The sequence below is a fragment of the Arvicanthis niloticus genome, chromosome 11, assembly GCF_011762505.2.
Source record: "Arvicanthis niloticus isolate mArvNil1 chromosome 11, mArvNil1.pat.X, whole genome shotgun sequence".
Taxonomy (NCBI): domain Eukaryota; kingdom Metazoa; phylum Chordata; class Mammalia; order Rodentia; family Muridae; genus Arvicanthis; species Arvicanthis niloticus.
In genome coordinates, this window is record NC_047668.1 from 33,555,239 (window position 1) to 33,571,950 (window position 16,712).

Here is a 16,712-nt window from a genome sequence, read left to right on the forward strand (position 1 = left end):
GCTGGGACCAAGGGGACTTTGTGAATATGGAGTAGTTTAGACAACCAACATCATGACTCTCATCTTTAAAATCTTATGCAAACATTTGGGAACCTGTTGTGTGTTTTAGGTGGGCATTCGCTTTTCATTCAAAGATCACTGGGCATAGAGGAAGTGTCAACAGAAAACAATCACAATACAACATCACTCAGTGCCAGGGCATGCATATTGACTAGAGCCACAGGGACCACAGGAAGGCCAGATGCTGGCTTGTTTTGTGCTCCCTGTGGACCCTCAGGTGTGCACTGGGGCTGACAGAGGCAGCCTTGAAGAGAATGGCGGTCCCCTGTCTGGGAAGTGAGGTTCTAGTCACAGAATAGCTTCCCCTCAGAGATACTGGGTAAAATTAGAAGTGTATTCTGGAAGAATGTACTACTTACTCTAAGTCAAAAAATGATGGCCTGAACTGGAGTCAACTTCTGCAGAAGTCAGATGCTTAAATACCAAAATAGAAAGGAAAATATTTTGTAGGACACAGAGTATTATTCAGAATAAATTGCGACATACACATACTTCTCGAGGCAGCTCTGGCACTTGGGGTTGGGCAATGTGTTTGTTGCAGATATGAACACGGAAATTGCTCTCTGTTTTCCTTCCTTCCTTGTTTCATTCCTTCTCCCCCATTCCTCTGTCTCTCAGTCCCTCCATCCTTCTGTTTTTGTTTTTCCCTTACCCTCCTTTATTTCCTCCTTCCTCCCCTCCTTCCTGCCCTGCCCTCTCTTTATCCCCTCTTCCTTTTATAGGGGTATTTAATCATGCTAACCTTGTAGGTTCACCATGAGTGTTAGTGAGTTTTTGTATGTAAAACTTAGAACATAGTTTCCCAGTCTTCCGTGCTCACACACACTAACAGTTACAGTTTAAAACGAGAATCATTGTCCACTATCTTTCCCAGCTTCAGGAGGTCTGGCATTCAGAAGCACTGTGGCTGAGTGACTCTGCCTTGAGCCTTCTCATAAAGCTGCAGTCATGTGTCTGCCTGGGCTTAGGTCCCTGAAGGTGTCACCTGGACTGGAGGACTGCTGTCCAGGGCATGTCACATTGCTGACTAGCTGGAACCTGTTGTTGGTGAGCTCCAGTGGAGCTTTGGTGCCTTTTGTGACCCCCGCTTGGGCAATCACACATTGTCACGTCTCCTTTATTCTGCTCTATGTAGTGTATAGGGTACTCCACCAAGGTGCAGTTACAGGGGTTGTATGTGTTCATGGTGTGCATACTTCTTAGTGTGGGTGTGTGCACATGTGCATGAGGGAATGCATGCATGTGTGTGCTCCTGCACATAGAAGCCTGGTAGTGATGTTGGGGTGTTTGTACTTGATTGTTCTTCATTTTTACTTTTATGACAAGAGGTCTTTCCCTGAACCTAAAACTCACTAATTCTGGTAGTCTGGCTGGCTGGTCAGTGAGTTTCACAAATCTGCCTATCTCCTCCCACCTACCCACATACCCAATGCTAGGCTACAGCAGTGTACTGCCACCTCTGGTTCTTTATATGGGTTCTGGGGAAGTCTAACTTGGGTCCTTGTGGTTTTGTGGCTGACACTTTAGCGGCTGCGCCATCTCTCCAGCCCTCAGTCAGCATGATCCTGGAACCTGGCTTCTATGCTCTTCAGGAGACACTACTCATATAGCAAGCACTCAGAGCCACCTGCCATGGGTAGCCCCCATCCCAGAACTAGGTCCTCCCACATCAGTTATTAATCGAGAAAATACACCACAGGCTAGCCTACATGGCTATCCACAGGCTAGCCTACATGGCTATCCACAGGCTAGCCTACATGGCTATCCACAGGCTAGCCTACATGGCTATCCAGACTGTATATTTTCTCAACTGAGCCCCCCCCCCCCTTCTAAAACAACTCTAATTTGTGTCAAGTTGACATAAAAGTAGCCCCCACAATAGCTAACAAGAGACTCTCGTTTAGTTAAGCCCACTATGGGGTTAGCACTGTCTACCAACTGCGATGGGAGCCTACTATTATTCTTATTTTACAAGTGGGGAAGCTGAGGAGCACACAAGCTATAAAACTTGCCTAACAGCATCTGTGATGGTTCATCTCAGTGGTCAGTTTGTCTAAGTCTGTGTGGGAAGGATCCTTTCCCAGTGTGGGCAGCAGCCTTGGGGTAAAATGGTTCAAGCAGAAAAACAGTGGTTTTTGCCTGCCAGTCCCGACTTCTTACTAGTGAGTGTGCCTGTCTCTGCTGCTGCCAGGCTTGCTGATATCACTCCTCAGCTTCTTCAGGCTTTTAGCATGGACTGAAGACCAGAGGCTTTGCAGGACACCCCCAGCCCTTCAGTGCTGGACTGGGCCCACCAAAGCATCTTGGTCTCTTCACTATGTTGGTGGCCACTGTTGAACTATCCAGTCCCTATCATGCAAGACAATCTAATGAATCCTCTAGTGATATATGTTAATTCTGTCTGCTCTATTCCTGCAGAGAACACCGACTAATACAAAAAAACCAACTGCTAAATGACAGAGGGAGATTTTGAGCTATAGCAGGAGGTTCAGAGCACTGCGCTTAGGCAAGAGAGATGGCCTTTTTTTTTTTTACACCTACAACCATAAGATTCTTTTACAGCCATAAAGCCACAAATTCAAGTAGAAAAGATATACTGTTTAAAAAGAAAAGTATACTGTTTAATGAGCAAGAGAAAAGAAAGCAAGGAAAATAGCCCATTAACAATTTTGAGGAGCCGAACAATTACGACTTTTGTGGGCCTAGCAACAATTTGTTTTAGTGGCAATTTGAACACTAGCATGCTATGTTCTGTTCATATGTTCATTGTTTATTTTCAGAGGACAAAACAGGAAGGCAGCAAATGAGAGAGCCTGCCTCAGATCTGATCTTTTTGTTTGTGGGGGAGAGTTTATTAGGAAGAGAATTAGCCAATTCCACCAAGTATCAAAGGGTGATCTTCAACTTCTGCCCCCTCCACCTCAAACATCATCATCATCATCATCATCATCATCATCATCATCAACAACAACAACAACAACAACAACAACAACAATACTTGGCCTGGAACTTAGAAGTAAAGTTTAGCTAAAAGTTAGTCTAGACTCCTGTTGAGTTATTATAGACACATAAAATTTAGTCCTTCTGTATAAATTTTGTTGTTTTTTGTTTTGTTAAAAGATTTTTTTTTTCTTTATTTTATGTACATGAGTACTCTATCTGCGTGCACAACTTTGTGCCAGGATAGGGAATAGCATTCCACTATAGATGGTTGTGGGAATTCCCAGGTATTTCCTGAGGTCCTGAGTTCAATTTCCATGTGGAACTCAGGACCTTGCATAGGACTTGAACTCAGGACCTCAGGAAGAGCAGCCAGTGCTCTTAACCACTGAGCCATCTCTCCAGCCCCTTTGTTTTGTTTTAAAAGCAAGCTCTTGTCTTCTGTGTATCCCAGGCTGGCCTTCAGTTCAAGCTCTTCTGTCTCAGTCTCCAGAGAGCTAGGATTTCTTGTGCATGCACCGCCACACCTAACTCTAAGGCAGGGTATTAATTATTTTTAAATGTTTCCAGATTATTTGAAAATCTCTATTTTTATTTGCTTGACTGAGTCCTTGTTTTTTTCTTTGAGGAGATGATGGCGTTACATTTTTGTACTGTTTTACACTCTACGAGGCACCATTAGTCTGTTGCCCTTGGCAGTCTTATTAAACTCTGAGGAAGATATTTTTATTCCATTTCACTTTAGAAACTTGAGCTCTGGTTACTCCCCTTGGCTAGCACCTGGCCGAGTCGTGTCCAGTGTCTTTATATAGTCCCTCTTAGGCCAGGGTCTCCTCCAAAAAGTACAGCAACTAAAACACTGAAACAAACCTAAAAATCAACTACTCCTTAATAAAAAAGAATGGAAATGGAAAAGAAAAAAGAGTTAAGTATCAAAGTTAACACCAGCTGGTAAAAAAAAAAAAAAAAAAAAAAAAAGTGCATCAGAATCCAAGTCAGTCAGATGCTAGTTAGATGGTATGCACTCTTTTGACTGTTTAAGAAAGGCTTTTCACATGGTATAGCATACTAATGCTGTTGATTTAGGACTTACTGAGTGCAGACATGGTGCTATATATTTTGCACACAATGTTTCATTCTCTTCTTGCAACAAACCTATGAAGGATAGAACCTATCATTCCCATTTTACAGGTGGTATAACTGAGGCACAGAGTGATGGATCCTGCCCACCTGCAGAGCTACCTAAGAACCCAAACCTAAATCCACCTAAAGCTCCAACATGCTCCTCCCTGGTTTCGTTTCAGTCTGAGAAAGTGTGGACCATTCCAGGAACATGGCCTTAAGTCAGAGAGCAGGGTCAAACTTTCTTGGATGACCTGGTAATCAGCAAAGGTTCTCCTTGGGAAAACTTGAACAGGGACTTTGCACAAGAGAGAGAGTCTGAAATATCACATTATTAGAGCTTGGACAATGAATACATGTCAAAAATTGTGGCTCCCTGAGGGGGTTTAGATGTGTCCAAAGTTTGTTTCCCTGAGAAGGAAGAAAGAACAAGGTTGGGTTAAATAGTAATTTATACTGTTGGGGGCAGGAGAGGAGGACAGCCTGTGGCACTGAAGCTGGTCAGGTTGGCAGTTGCTACTTGCTGATGATGTGTTATTATCCCTGTGGCTCATCTCAGTCGCACAGACTGGGTCAAGCACTCCCTTGGCACACGCTGGCCACACAGACTCTTGGACCTTGTTTACGCTGGTCATTCTCCTTGCCCCGCTATAAAGTGTGACTGAGAACACACTCTAATACATTCTCCTGGAGATGCTGGTCCCAGGGCTAGACCCCAGGCCCATGCACTGTTGCAGACTCTCTACACGAATTCTATATAAAGCCTGGTAGGAATGGCTTTGGGGAGACAGCCTCTACATCCAGAACATGGCTGCTTTTGACAGAAGTACTCTTTCCTTTCCACCATGGGTTAAGGCTTCAGGCACAGCCAGTCATGGGCTGTGTGAGAACACAGCCTTCGTGACATCCTCTCCACATCCCAAGGAAAGAAAAGAAGCCAAGGATAAATTCCCAGGAAAACAGAGGCCGGATTTCCAAGGCTCAGGGTCATGGCCTTCTCCTTCTCTGGCAGCTACAGCCACAACTCACAGTCCCCTGCCTTGATTGGCAGGGTGAGGGACAGCCACACAGCTGCCTCTGAGGAGACCCTGCAGGGCCTGTGTTTTGTCCACAACCCAGGGAAAAGTCCCTGTCCCCTCACAGGGAGGAGCTGAAATGGCCTTGTAAGGATATCTCTCCTGTCCGCCCCTTTCTTATCATGACCTGGTTTTTTGTTTGTTTGGTTGGTTTTTTCTCCCTGTTTCTATGGGAAACATTTGGTCTCATTTTCCTCTGCCTTGTCAAAGTAAGTTTAAATTCAAAACCAAAGCAAGACTGGGTATTTTATATTTTTAGTGGTAAAGATCATTGTAACTACCATCAGTCTAACAAGGACATTCAGAGCAGATTTAAAAAAAAAAAAGAAAAGAAAAAAAAGAAAAGAACTCATGTGTACGAACACACACACACACACACACACCACCACCACCACCACCACCACCACCACCACCACCACCACCATCACCACCACCACCACCACCACCACCACCACCACCACCACCACCACTTAACTTGGTGATATGTCAAGCTGGGTGATAGCACATGGAGATTCTGTCCTGTTTACACTGTGCTTGCTTTTCCCCAGTGTGTTTGAGCATTTTTTTTAAAGTTGTGATATTACACAAGGCAAATCAAGATTGCAGTCCTTAGTGGTGCTGGGCAAGAAGGGGCGTTTCATGTTTAGTTGACATGAAGGTGAACCTAAAAGGCGTAGGGCTCGTGCTGGGGTGTTGAGTAATAATGCAGTTAGGGATCTGGCCAGGATCCAGAGCAGCCTGCCAGGACTGTGCTGGCCCCTGGGTCCCAATCATAAAGGACAGTTTGTTATTCCAATGTTTTTGTGGCTCATAGCCTGCCTCTCAGTTCTGTAGGATCCCATGGAGAAGCAGGCTTCTGTTCTTGGGGAGAGTCCAGTCTTCAACCCTCTGCCAGCAGATGGGACAGTGGTGGTGGTGTTGTTAGAAGGGCTCTTGTTTCAAAACATACTGGTGTATCTCTCCTGTTACAAATCTTCTTTTCAGTCATCTTCATGGACTTAGGCAAATCTTTCAATTTCACTTCCTTCTCGAAAGGGAAAAGACAAAAAGGACCCTTCATGCCTGTTAGCCATATTAACTCTTAAATACAGTGTCCATATTTCTGTTTCCCCTCCATACCAAATACTGTAGTCAACAGATCTTTCCAAACACTGCTCAAACCACAGCTTGGTGGAAGCCCAAGGCAAACTGACCTTCTGTTTGTGAACATGAAAGCACAGAGCTAACGGGGTGCTTAGCCAAAACCATCAGTTCAAAAATGAGTTGAACCTTGCTCAGCTAAGCCACCCATCTCTAGGAGAAAGTGAGCTAATGCTAGGGAGAGGGCACTTTAGAAAGACTCTCACTGGAACCCTTGGGGAGAGTTAAGAGGATAACATATCCATAAATCAAAACCAAATTCCTGTCAAAAGAAACAATCCCAAATTAAAATTCCTAGATATGCAATCACGACAGTTTGATTACCGAAATTAATTTAAAAATTCCTAGAAAGCCAACACAATTAGGTAGGTCCATCTGAGAACTGAACCTGTTATGCAGAAGCTAAAGATGGCAGCAGCGATCTCTCCAAAGGCTGAGCCATGGTGTAAAAACAAAAAGAAGTTATGGAGAAGACCGAGACACTACCTGGGCAGTTCTCCACGAGACAGAAAGAACGTGGAAAGAGGACACTGAAAAGCGGAGAAGTGACCACCTTTCAGTTTGCAAGGATAAAGGGAACATTTTCAGAGGGCTGGCAGGACCCCTCAGCAGGTAAGAGTGTTAGATACCAGGCTTAGCTGCCTGAGTCCACTCCCATGCTGGAAGGATCAGATTGACTCGATCAAGTTGTCTTTAGACTCCAATATGAACACTGCTGTACTGTCCTTCCCAATTGATGACTAAATGTAATTTTCCAGAAAGAAAGCATTGTGAAGGGACTAGAGCGAAAACTTATATTTGGCAACACTGAACGTTAAGATGTAACAGATGGAGGGCGTGGTTCAGAGGTATAATTCTTAAAGTGTGCATGTGCACACACAGAGAGAGACAGAGAGGAATAAGAAGAAAAAAGAAGAGAGGGGAGGGAAGGAGGGGAGGGAAGGGAGAGGAGAGGAGAAGAGGAGGAGAGGAGAGAAGGGGGAGGGGAGGGGAAAAGGGAAGGGAAGGGGAGGGAAGGGAAGGGAAAAGAGAAGAGAAGAAGAGAAGAGAAGAGAAGAGAAGAGAAGAGAAGAGAAGAGAAGAGAAGAAGAAGAGAAGAAGAGAAGAAGAGAAGAAGAGAAGAAGAGAAGAAGAGAAAATTCAGGTTTATTGTTTGGGTTTTAGAGACAACATCTCCTATAGGTCAAGCTGGCCTTGAAATCACTATGTAGCAGAAGCAGGCCTTGCACTCCTGATCTCCCTGCTCTGACCTCATGAGTGCTGGACTGTAGGGGCCACCACTCCTGGTGAATTCTAGATTTGGAGAGAAATGATTTGAACACATGCCCGCAGGCTTAAAGGTGAAAACACTTTAGACACAGGCAATGAGTTATAGAGTCTTCTATCTAGTTTTGCTTAGGTATGAACCAGAGACAGACACAGGGATCCCAGCAAGAGCTCACCTGGGAGGACAATAATGAGAAGTCTAAAAATGATCAGTGTTTTTTCTGGGTACCTTAACAGCCCCAATTCTGGATGAGAAGTCCGACACCAGGAGTTGTGGAAGCAATCTTCAGGAGGAAGGTGGTAACATCACATAAATTGTGGGACGAGGCTCTAGATGTACTGTTACAGTCCACAGCCAGTAAGACAGTAGCAAAAGCCACCTTCTTTTTTTTAATATAGGAAAATAAATGCCATTTGATATTCTGGGAAATAAAGAATTTTATCAGAAAGTTGATGTCTCAATATGAAGCAATCTAGATTCTGAAACATTTATGGTGTCTACCAAACAGCAATGGATCTTCCGAATAAATAAGGTCTGTTGGAATTTTTACAGGCCCTTGTTAAACACAGCTGTGCCTTTTGACTTCCCGAAAAAAGTTTTCCATGTTTATGAAATTCTCAAAGAATCAATAAAATGTTAAAAAAGAAAAAAAGGCCAGGCGGTGGTGGCGTACGCCTTTAATCCCAGCACTTGGGAGGCAGAGGCAGGCAGATTTCTGAGTTCGAGGCCAGCCTGGTCTACAGAGTGAGTTCCAGGACAGCCAGGACTACACAGAGAAACCCTGTCTCGGAAAAAAAAAAAAAAGAAAGAAAGAAAGAAAGAAAGAAAGAAAGAAAGAAAGAAAGAAAGAAAGAAAGACAGAAAAAAAGAAAGACCCTACATCAGTTTTCTTCTACCCCAAGGGGCTTGAAAAAGAGCAAAATATAGGCAATGCATATCTATCTATCTATCTATCTATCTATCTATCTATCTATCATCCATCCATCTCTTCATGTAATTTAATAAGAAAAAAATATTCTACCAAACTACCTCATCAGGGAGTCCTTTTAAAACATATTCCTTCCACTAATCACTCACTTCAAACTTGCAGACATTCTTTTTATTCTTATTATCTTTGGGACTGGGTCTTTTTCTGTAGCCTAGGTGGTCTCATGCTCTTCTTCCTGCCTCTGTCTCGCAGTGCTGGGGTTCCTGGTGTGAGCCCCCATGCCCTGCTAGAAACTCGTTAAAGCCCTCCCCTTTTCTGAGCCCATGCAGCCGTGCCTGTTGAGTGCTCAGTAGTGGCTTGGACATCTTCCCTGTTTTTCTTCTCCAGACCAGGTTCGGTCCTGCCTCCAGTCACCCCATAAGGAGCAGAAAGGTGTCCTGGACTCTGCTCACAGGCACACAGTGTAGGCAAAGGACAAAAGAAATTAGTAGGCGGTGCAGTCTCGGTAAAGCACAGCCTCTATCCCAAGCAGATGTTTGAAATTGTTTTAATTAACTCTAAAAGGCTAAGTACTTCCTGTTGAATTAGGCCACTTGATAAACCAATCACAAGGCACGAAAAGGATTGACTCAGCCTTTTCTCATGAGTAGTATTTGTGGGGCAGTGTCTTTTTTGAGAAATAGATCAAATAAATTGTAGAGCTCGGGCATCGTCATGAAGGGACGGAAAAGAGAGGCTAAGGAGCAAGGAACCATTCTAATGCAGGATAATCTGGGGGACAGCCTTGCACTGAGGGAGATTTGTTGTAGTTTGATTCCTCCCCTGTGAAGCACAGACCCTGCTTCCTGCTTCCTGCAAGCAGGAAGAAGAGAGTGAGGCTAGAGCTGTGCTTTGCGGGTTGACTGTCTTCCTGAGTTTGTGTTTTACATGCTTGGTTCTCATGGTGGCGCTGTTGAGAAAGTGAAACCTTTAGGGGGTCTCAACAAGAAAAGTGGTAGAGGAAAGGAAGAAACAAAGAAGGATCTGGTAGTTTTCAGTAAGGATGAAACCCATGTGACAGGAAGGAATTTGAGATCCACGGGGGTTCTGTAGAAAGAATTCGATCAGTACACAGTCTTTCTTTACCCTATTTTGGCTTGTCTCCGGGTCTCCAGGGGGCTGCTCAGGAGATCTGAGTGGGTGAATACTTGTGAAGAAGGTGGAATTCAATGGCACAGGAAGCTCTAGGCTTAGTGTGTCCCAACTGCTGCGGTTCTGTAGGAGCTCAGTGCTAAGATGGCCCTTCTTGTTCTCATTGGATACAGGCTGCCATGGAAGAGGATGTCATAGCTGTGTGTAGGTGTGGGCAGTTTTGGAGAGGCTGCACAGCAGATGATTGATAACACTGGAAGCAGCTGGGGACGATGTCGCGCTGTCCTGCGTGTTCCTCAGAGGTTTCTAGTCGTTTCCCAGCACTGGGTCTGGGGACGTAAGGGACTAGCTGTTGATGCCAGTGAGGAAGACTTGGCTTCAAACAGCTTCGAGGGGGAACTGGAGAGTGTTGGGAGGAGCTTGTCAGTAGGAACCAAAAGAGCAGTGCACAGGAGTGGGAAGTAGGCCTGGTCTTGACCTCCTACCTGTGACCAGGTCTACAACACTGACCTGACCTCATGGTCTTACTTATGAACTCAGGGATGGGTGGGACCTGGTAACTGCCATTGTTTTTTCCAGCCCTAGTGCTCCCTCAGTGGCCTTCCAAGGCTCCCTCAACAATGTTTCCAATTTGGAACAAATCCGAGTCATCAGCTCACCAGTGGGAGGACTACTAACAGGCTTGAAAGCGACTGCCATTTCAGTTAGGCAGCCTGAGGATTTGCCCGCGTTGCTGGCTCCTGGGAGTTATTAGAGAGGAGTACAGGGAGCACAGCCAACGGGCACTGTCGATAGAAGCGTGCCTGTGTCTGCTTCTCTTTCTCCACTACTTAGAGCTGGCTCCATTTCACTACTGTACTGCATGTACCAGGGCACAGAGGGAAGAAAGAAAAGGGCCAGAGGAACCAAGACTTAGAAAAAGCAGTGCCACGCATGGGGCCCCAAAGCTGCCTTTGTAGCACAATGAAGTTGGGACTGGACTTGGAACTAGCATGGCTCTGTGCAAGGCAGATGCACCAATTCCAGACATGGTCATAGTTTTTCAGGGCTATTGAGAAGTTCTAGAGATGGGTAGTGATGCTGACTGCACAATGTGATTGTATTTGATGCCTTTCACACCGGAAAAACAGGTTACCTGGGTAAACATGTTACATGCATGCTACCTCTGGTTTTGCTATAAAACTATGAAACTCGGGCCCCAAAGGACAGCCTTTTAGAAAAGGAACAGCCAGCTATGAAATGAAAGTCACACACAATTAATGAAATCAATTATAGCCAGAAAGGAAACAAATCTCAAAGCTGGAGCACGGGTCCTTAGTCCCGTGCATACATCAGTGAACATTCAGAGCACAAGGAAAAACAGTCTTGGGTTTTTGCTAGGTTCAAAGTCCAGCCTTTCTCAAGCTTTGCGACTGTGGACAAGCTACACAGCCAGCCAGAGCTTGTCTGCTTCTGTACTAAGCAAAAGTCGTGATGTCACACTCAGGTCTATTGGAAAAATGCAGACAGCACAGGCACAGTGCTTAGCAGTGTCACCCTTTTGTCACCCTCCCCTGACAGCATTCAGCTCCTGGGTTCCTCCCTCTGTCTGTGAGTGAAAGTTTTCAAATACTGTCTGTTATGAGATGAAGGCACTAAGTTGGGACAGAGTAAGGACAGCATGAACAATCACAGAATACAGTTTGGGGTAGTAATTTCTGGCAGCCACTAACCAGGGAGAGCAAATGTACCCTCCATCGTTGGAGGAGGCTGAAAAAACACTTACTAGTTTAGTTAGGTACTGGCCTAACTACTGTAATTAGCAAATCTCAAATTCCATGGCTGGGACAAGATAGAAGCTGGCCTAGGTAACATTTTTGAAAAGTAAACGGCTACCATAAACTCAAGGTTCTTGGCTTTGATGTCACTTAAGGATCAGGAAAACAATGAGACTGGAGAGATGCACTCAGGTCTCTCTCAGACAAAACCCAGAAAGGACACACCCCATCTCCACCCATAGTGCACTGGGCAGATCCATGCTGTTAAGGAGCCTTGGAAAAATAAAGTGCAACTCTGGTCAGGCACCACAAGGGGCTCGGTTGTTAAAGACGGGGTGGTGGGTGCTGTAGAAAGACTAGCCGTCTCCCACACAGCTCACACTATATGTCCTGTGGTCTATAACCCCAGGCTGACACAAAGAACAGAGCTAATGTAATCCCCCCAAATGGAAGCTCAGTTTCTCATTGATTCATTCAATAAAAACACACAGCTACTTGCTCTGTGCTGTGAACCAGTGAAGACACCATAAATCCATCAGGCTGTGAAGCGGACAAAGTTTCCTAACACTGTGAAACTATACTTAGCAAAGAGAGAAAGTAGAAAAGCACAGATCGGGGAAGACACTGGAGATCAGTAGGTGCAAAGGTAAAAGTTAGCGTGATGGAGGAACGAGTGGCCAGGTAGCTCCTTTGACAGGGTGGTTGCAGGTAGACCCCTGGATGAGTGGTACAGATGCCAAGACCACGGATAGCAATAAGCCATTTGAAACACAAGAAGTTGGAAGTGCCAGGCATGGGCACTCCAGTGTCAACCCTTATGTTGGGGAAAGATCTCTCAAGACTTGTTCTATAAAAGTCCAGAGGAGCTGGGTTTGGAGGAAGAGAGAGGGAAGATACAGAACACAGTTGGCAGCTGGAGCAAGCTTTGGAGGGCTTTGGAGGGCAAGGCAGTTTGCTTTCCAGAATTATTTAGCACCGAGCAAACTCCCAAACTTGTGTTGGATCAGTGAGCAAATAGAAATAAACACCTGTGCTTACTGATGCTTGCAGGTCTCTGGTGATGATTAAAGCTGAACTAGAGATAGTGCTTTCCATAAAGCAGGGTAGCAGGAAGGACCGCTGGACTTCCCTGTGCTCTGTGTGCTGGCCTGAAGTTCAGGAGGCATGAGGAAGGAGTCTGGTGTCACAGACTCAACCCATCATCCTAGATGGGGTGGTAAAATGTGACTCCAGAAAGCCAGTCAAGTGCATTGGCAAGGCCTCCAGGGAGCCCTGCTGGGGTAGGCTGCTTCAACACCCATTGTGCAGACAGTTTTCTTTATTAGTTTGCTTTTAGTTAGCACTTGCACTGGACAGTTTTTGTCCACTTATAAGCTTGAATCCTCTGCAAAGAGGAACCTCAGTTGAGAAAAAAAATAAAAACACCGTAAGATTGGCCTATAGCAAGTGTGGGGGATATCTTTTCTCTTCTCTTTTCTCTTCTCTTCTCTTCTCTTCTCTTCTCTTCTCTTCTCTTCTCTTCTCTTCTCTTCTCCTCTCCTCTCCTCTCCTCTCCTCTCCTCTCCTCTCCTCTCCTCTCTTCTTTTTTCTTTTCTTTTCTTTCTTTTCTTTTTTCCCCCACTGTAACAACATGAGGTTTGCTTTGCTGGGCAGTGGTGGTGCACGCCTTTAATCCCAGCACTTGGGAGGCAGAGGCAGGTGGATTTCTGAGTTTGAGGCCAGCCTCGAACAGAGTGAGTTCCAGGACAGCCAGGGCTAAACAGAGAAACCCTGTCTCGAAAAACCAAAAAAAAAAAAAAAACAAAAAAAAAAAACAAAAAAAAAAAACAAACCATGAGGTTTAATGATACTGGTACATTAGGGCTCCCTTGCATTGAAGGCAAGATAAGGGCAGTTTTTATACAGTTTAAGGTGTATAAGGTGTGTACTACAGAAGCAGTGACTAGGCACAATATGATTGTGACTTTTAAACTGATTGGTCTTTGGGGAATGAGGTGGCAAGGACCTCCCTTGTCAGTGTCAAGGGTTGGTCCACAGGCAGGTGGGTTCTCTTCTCATTGGTCTGAGAAATGTTAATCCCTTCTTCTTCTGAATGTTAATCTAGCAGGGTAATCTAGTAGGTGTCTTTGAACTAAGGAATGCTCCTCCCAGGATGTGTCCTGGGGCAGTTAAAAATTAACTCTAACTAAAAATGAAGTTTAACTGAATTCCTACATTCCCCAATTTTCTTTGTGGCTGATTCCAGTCTTGGAATCACAAGCTGTCATCTTAGTGTACAGCCTGATTCTGTTGTCTCAGCATAAGCACTTGTATGGTATTAACATGATCTTTGACAAATTTAACCAGGCGATTAAAATGTAGGGGCCACCAGGTATATGGGGCTGCTGTCTTTGAAATGGACTAAACAACTTCTCCAGTTTGAGAAAGGACCTCTCATGTTAGCTTTTGGGGAACATGAGGGTTACCCTCAAGGGTTAGTCCAGGCCTTCTCGCCAGGGGCAAGATCACGGTCTAGACCAGGAGTACCTCAGGTGGAATCATGTTGGTCAGCTACAGTCTGTCTCTGGATTTTGAGTGTGCCAAACTATCTAATTGGGCCATAGTCCCTCTGGAGCTGGTTTCACAGGAGAGGCATGGATCTAGGCCGATATTCTATCAACCTTCACAGCAGTGGGAGTGGTTAGCAACACCAGGAATGGTCCTTTTCAGTCGGACATAGGCCGCTCATCTCCAGCCTGGAAACTATGGGATGTCTCCGGGGTCCATGGTTCATAGGTGTGGGCTGACAGGGTCCACACTTCTTTCTGCACCACCTGAAGTCCTTTTAACTTTAGCCAAATTAGGGGGTGCCGTGCAGCTTCCCGGAGACGTGCCATTAGAGTCTAGCGGTAGACCTTCAGGTGCTCCCTACCATCAGGTGTGTTGAAGTCTTGATCGGGTCTGGTCAATGGGAACTCAGCATCTATCTCAATGGTGAGTTTAGAAGCAGTGGGGGAGGGTCCTGCCCCTGCCATGCGGTGGCTGGGTGTTTCAGCAGAGAGGTCCCCTGTATTCCCTGTTTTCTTCCTTCCTTCCTTTTTTTTTTTTTTTTTTTTTTTTTTTTTTTTTTTTTTTAAACTGGCAAATCTTAAATGTAGAGAAGGAGAGGAAAGGCCAACTTTGAAGGAAAGCTTAGAGGAAGAAACATAGAGGCTTGATAGGAGAGTCAGAGTCAGAAGGAGTGAGATTTTGGGTTATGAGAGAGAGACACGTGGAGGTTGGCTTGGAGCCAGCAGCTCTTGGGAGCAGTTTCTCCAGGTCCAGCTTGGAGTTCTCAGCCTCGAGAAAGAAAACTGTCTCAAAATGAAAAAGAAAATTTTCACCCAAGGGGGAGAAGGAACACAGGGGCGATGGTAGCAAGCAGGGTCCCAGACCCTCTGCTTCAGGTAAGCCAGCTGGGCTGTAGCCGGCTGCAAATGACCAGGGAGACGAGGAAGAAGCCTACAATAGCAGGCAACACTCGAAAGACTGACCCCTGGGGGAGATACGCTAGAACACAGTAGATTCAGTCCAAAATAACGTCAAAAGAACACAAAGAACAACAACCAACACACAGACAGTTTTCCAAGAAAACAGAGAAAAACAACACAGACAACTCACCCCTGTCACGGGCAACGCATAAACCTGGCGATACAGAAAGTTCTCATCCCTGTCACAGGCGCCAAGACCAGGTTGCACAATCAGGACATAGAAAGATTGCCGGTAAAAGGCTCCAATTACCACGACATGGCCAGTCTACACTGGACCTAATTTAACAGATTCAGACGACTTGGTCAGCCTACGCTGGACTAAATCTAACAGATTCAGACGATTTGGCCAGCCCATGCTGGACCAAATCTAACAGATTTCTAACACCACAAACAAAATTAGACATGGACACACTGCCACGAGAGTGCAACAAACACCACCCCAGGCAGGGATGGTCAAAGACCACCTTCAAATGGAGAAGGGTCGTTCCTGACCCTATCTCCCATACAAATGAACTCCCATACAATCAGGGCATCCCCCAGAGAACTGTGGCCTGCAGAGTGCCGACACGTCTGTCCCACTGCTTCCACTACCCACGAATTCCCTCTCAGAACTTGTAACCTGACCTTTATCCCAGGGCCCTGACCCTATCCCTGGGTCCTGCCCTCTGTGGCTTGCCCAGTTTTTGCCCCTGCTATGAGCACAGAAACCAGGCTACATAAGACAGTCGCCCCTGCCATGGAAACACGGATACTTCACAGACACAGCACACACACAGTTGCCTCTGCCATAGGCACAGACATTTTATAGACACAAAACACGAAACAGAAGACATACCTGCTCGAGCGAAAACCTCTGATCCCTGAGTTGTGGTGTTCTGAAAGAGCGTATCTCAGTGGAACCTCCAAAATGTTGGACTGTAAAATCCAAAACCAGGAGATGTGCTCCCCCAGAAACTCACATGGACAGGATTCGCTGTAACAACATGAGGTTTAATGATACTGGTGCACCAGGGCTCCCTTACATTGTAGGCAAGAGATCCGGGGGATATTTTCTTGATTATTGATTAATGTGAGAGAGCCCAGCCCACTGTGAGCGGTACCACCCCCGGGGCAGGTGGTTCTGGTTGTATAAAAACAGAGGCTGGTGGCGCCATAAGGAACAAGCAAAATTCCCTCACCGTCTCTGTTTCAGTTGATACCTTGAGTTCCTACTTTGGCTCCCCTTTGGAAATGAATTGGTCTGCCCTGCTGCTGCTGCTGCTGCTGCTGCTGCTGCTGCTGCTGCTGCTGCTGCTGCTGCTGCTGCTGCTGCTGCTGCTGTTGCTATCAGTACTAGCCTTTCCAAACTTTGAGCATGGGGCCAGCAGCTCTCCAGGAACCCTCTGGGCTTCAGGATCAGACTGGGACTGCTGAGGAACCCAGTCTTGTGAACTGAGTAACAGCCAGTTGTCATCTCTCCCCAGCGAGAGACAGCATGGGGGAACTAACTCTGACTGCTGAGGCACCTGGTCTCAAGGACTGAGCGAATACCAGGCTCTCGACTCTCAGGTGTGTGCTGCTGTTGTTACTATTTGAACATTTTAAATTATCGGCATTTTAGGATTTCTTTTTTTTATTTTATGCATATGAGTGCTTTATCTGCATATATGCCTGCGTGCCAGAAGAAGGCATCAGTTCCCATTACAGATGGTTGTGAGCCACCCTGTGGTTGCTGGGAATTGAGCTCAGGTTCTCTGGAAGAACAGCTAGTGCTCTTTACTGCTGAGCCATCTCTCCAGCCCA

At 45.7% G+C, this 16,712-nt stretch overlaps 1 long non-coding RNA gene across 1 annotated transcript in view; it reads right to left on the reverse strand.

Moving 5' to 3' along the window:
* LOC143443866 (uncharacterized) overlaps nucleotides 1-16,028 on the reverse strand; it is a 52,454-nt gene extending 36,426 nt beyond the window's left edge. Inside the window, exon 1 of the long non-coding RNA XR_013113188.1 lies at nucleotides 15,766-16,028. This is a non-coding gene — a long non-coding RNA (uncharacterized LOC143443866). The remainder of the gene's footprint in view (nucleotides 1-15,765) is intronic.
* Nucleotides 16,029-16,712: the final 684 nt, after the last annotated feature.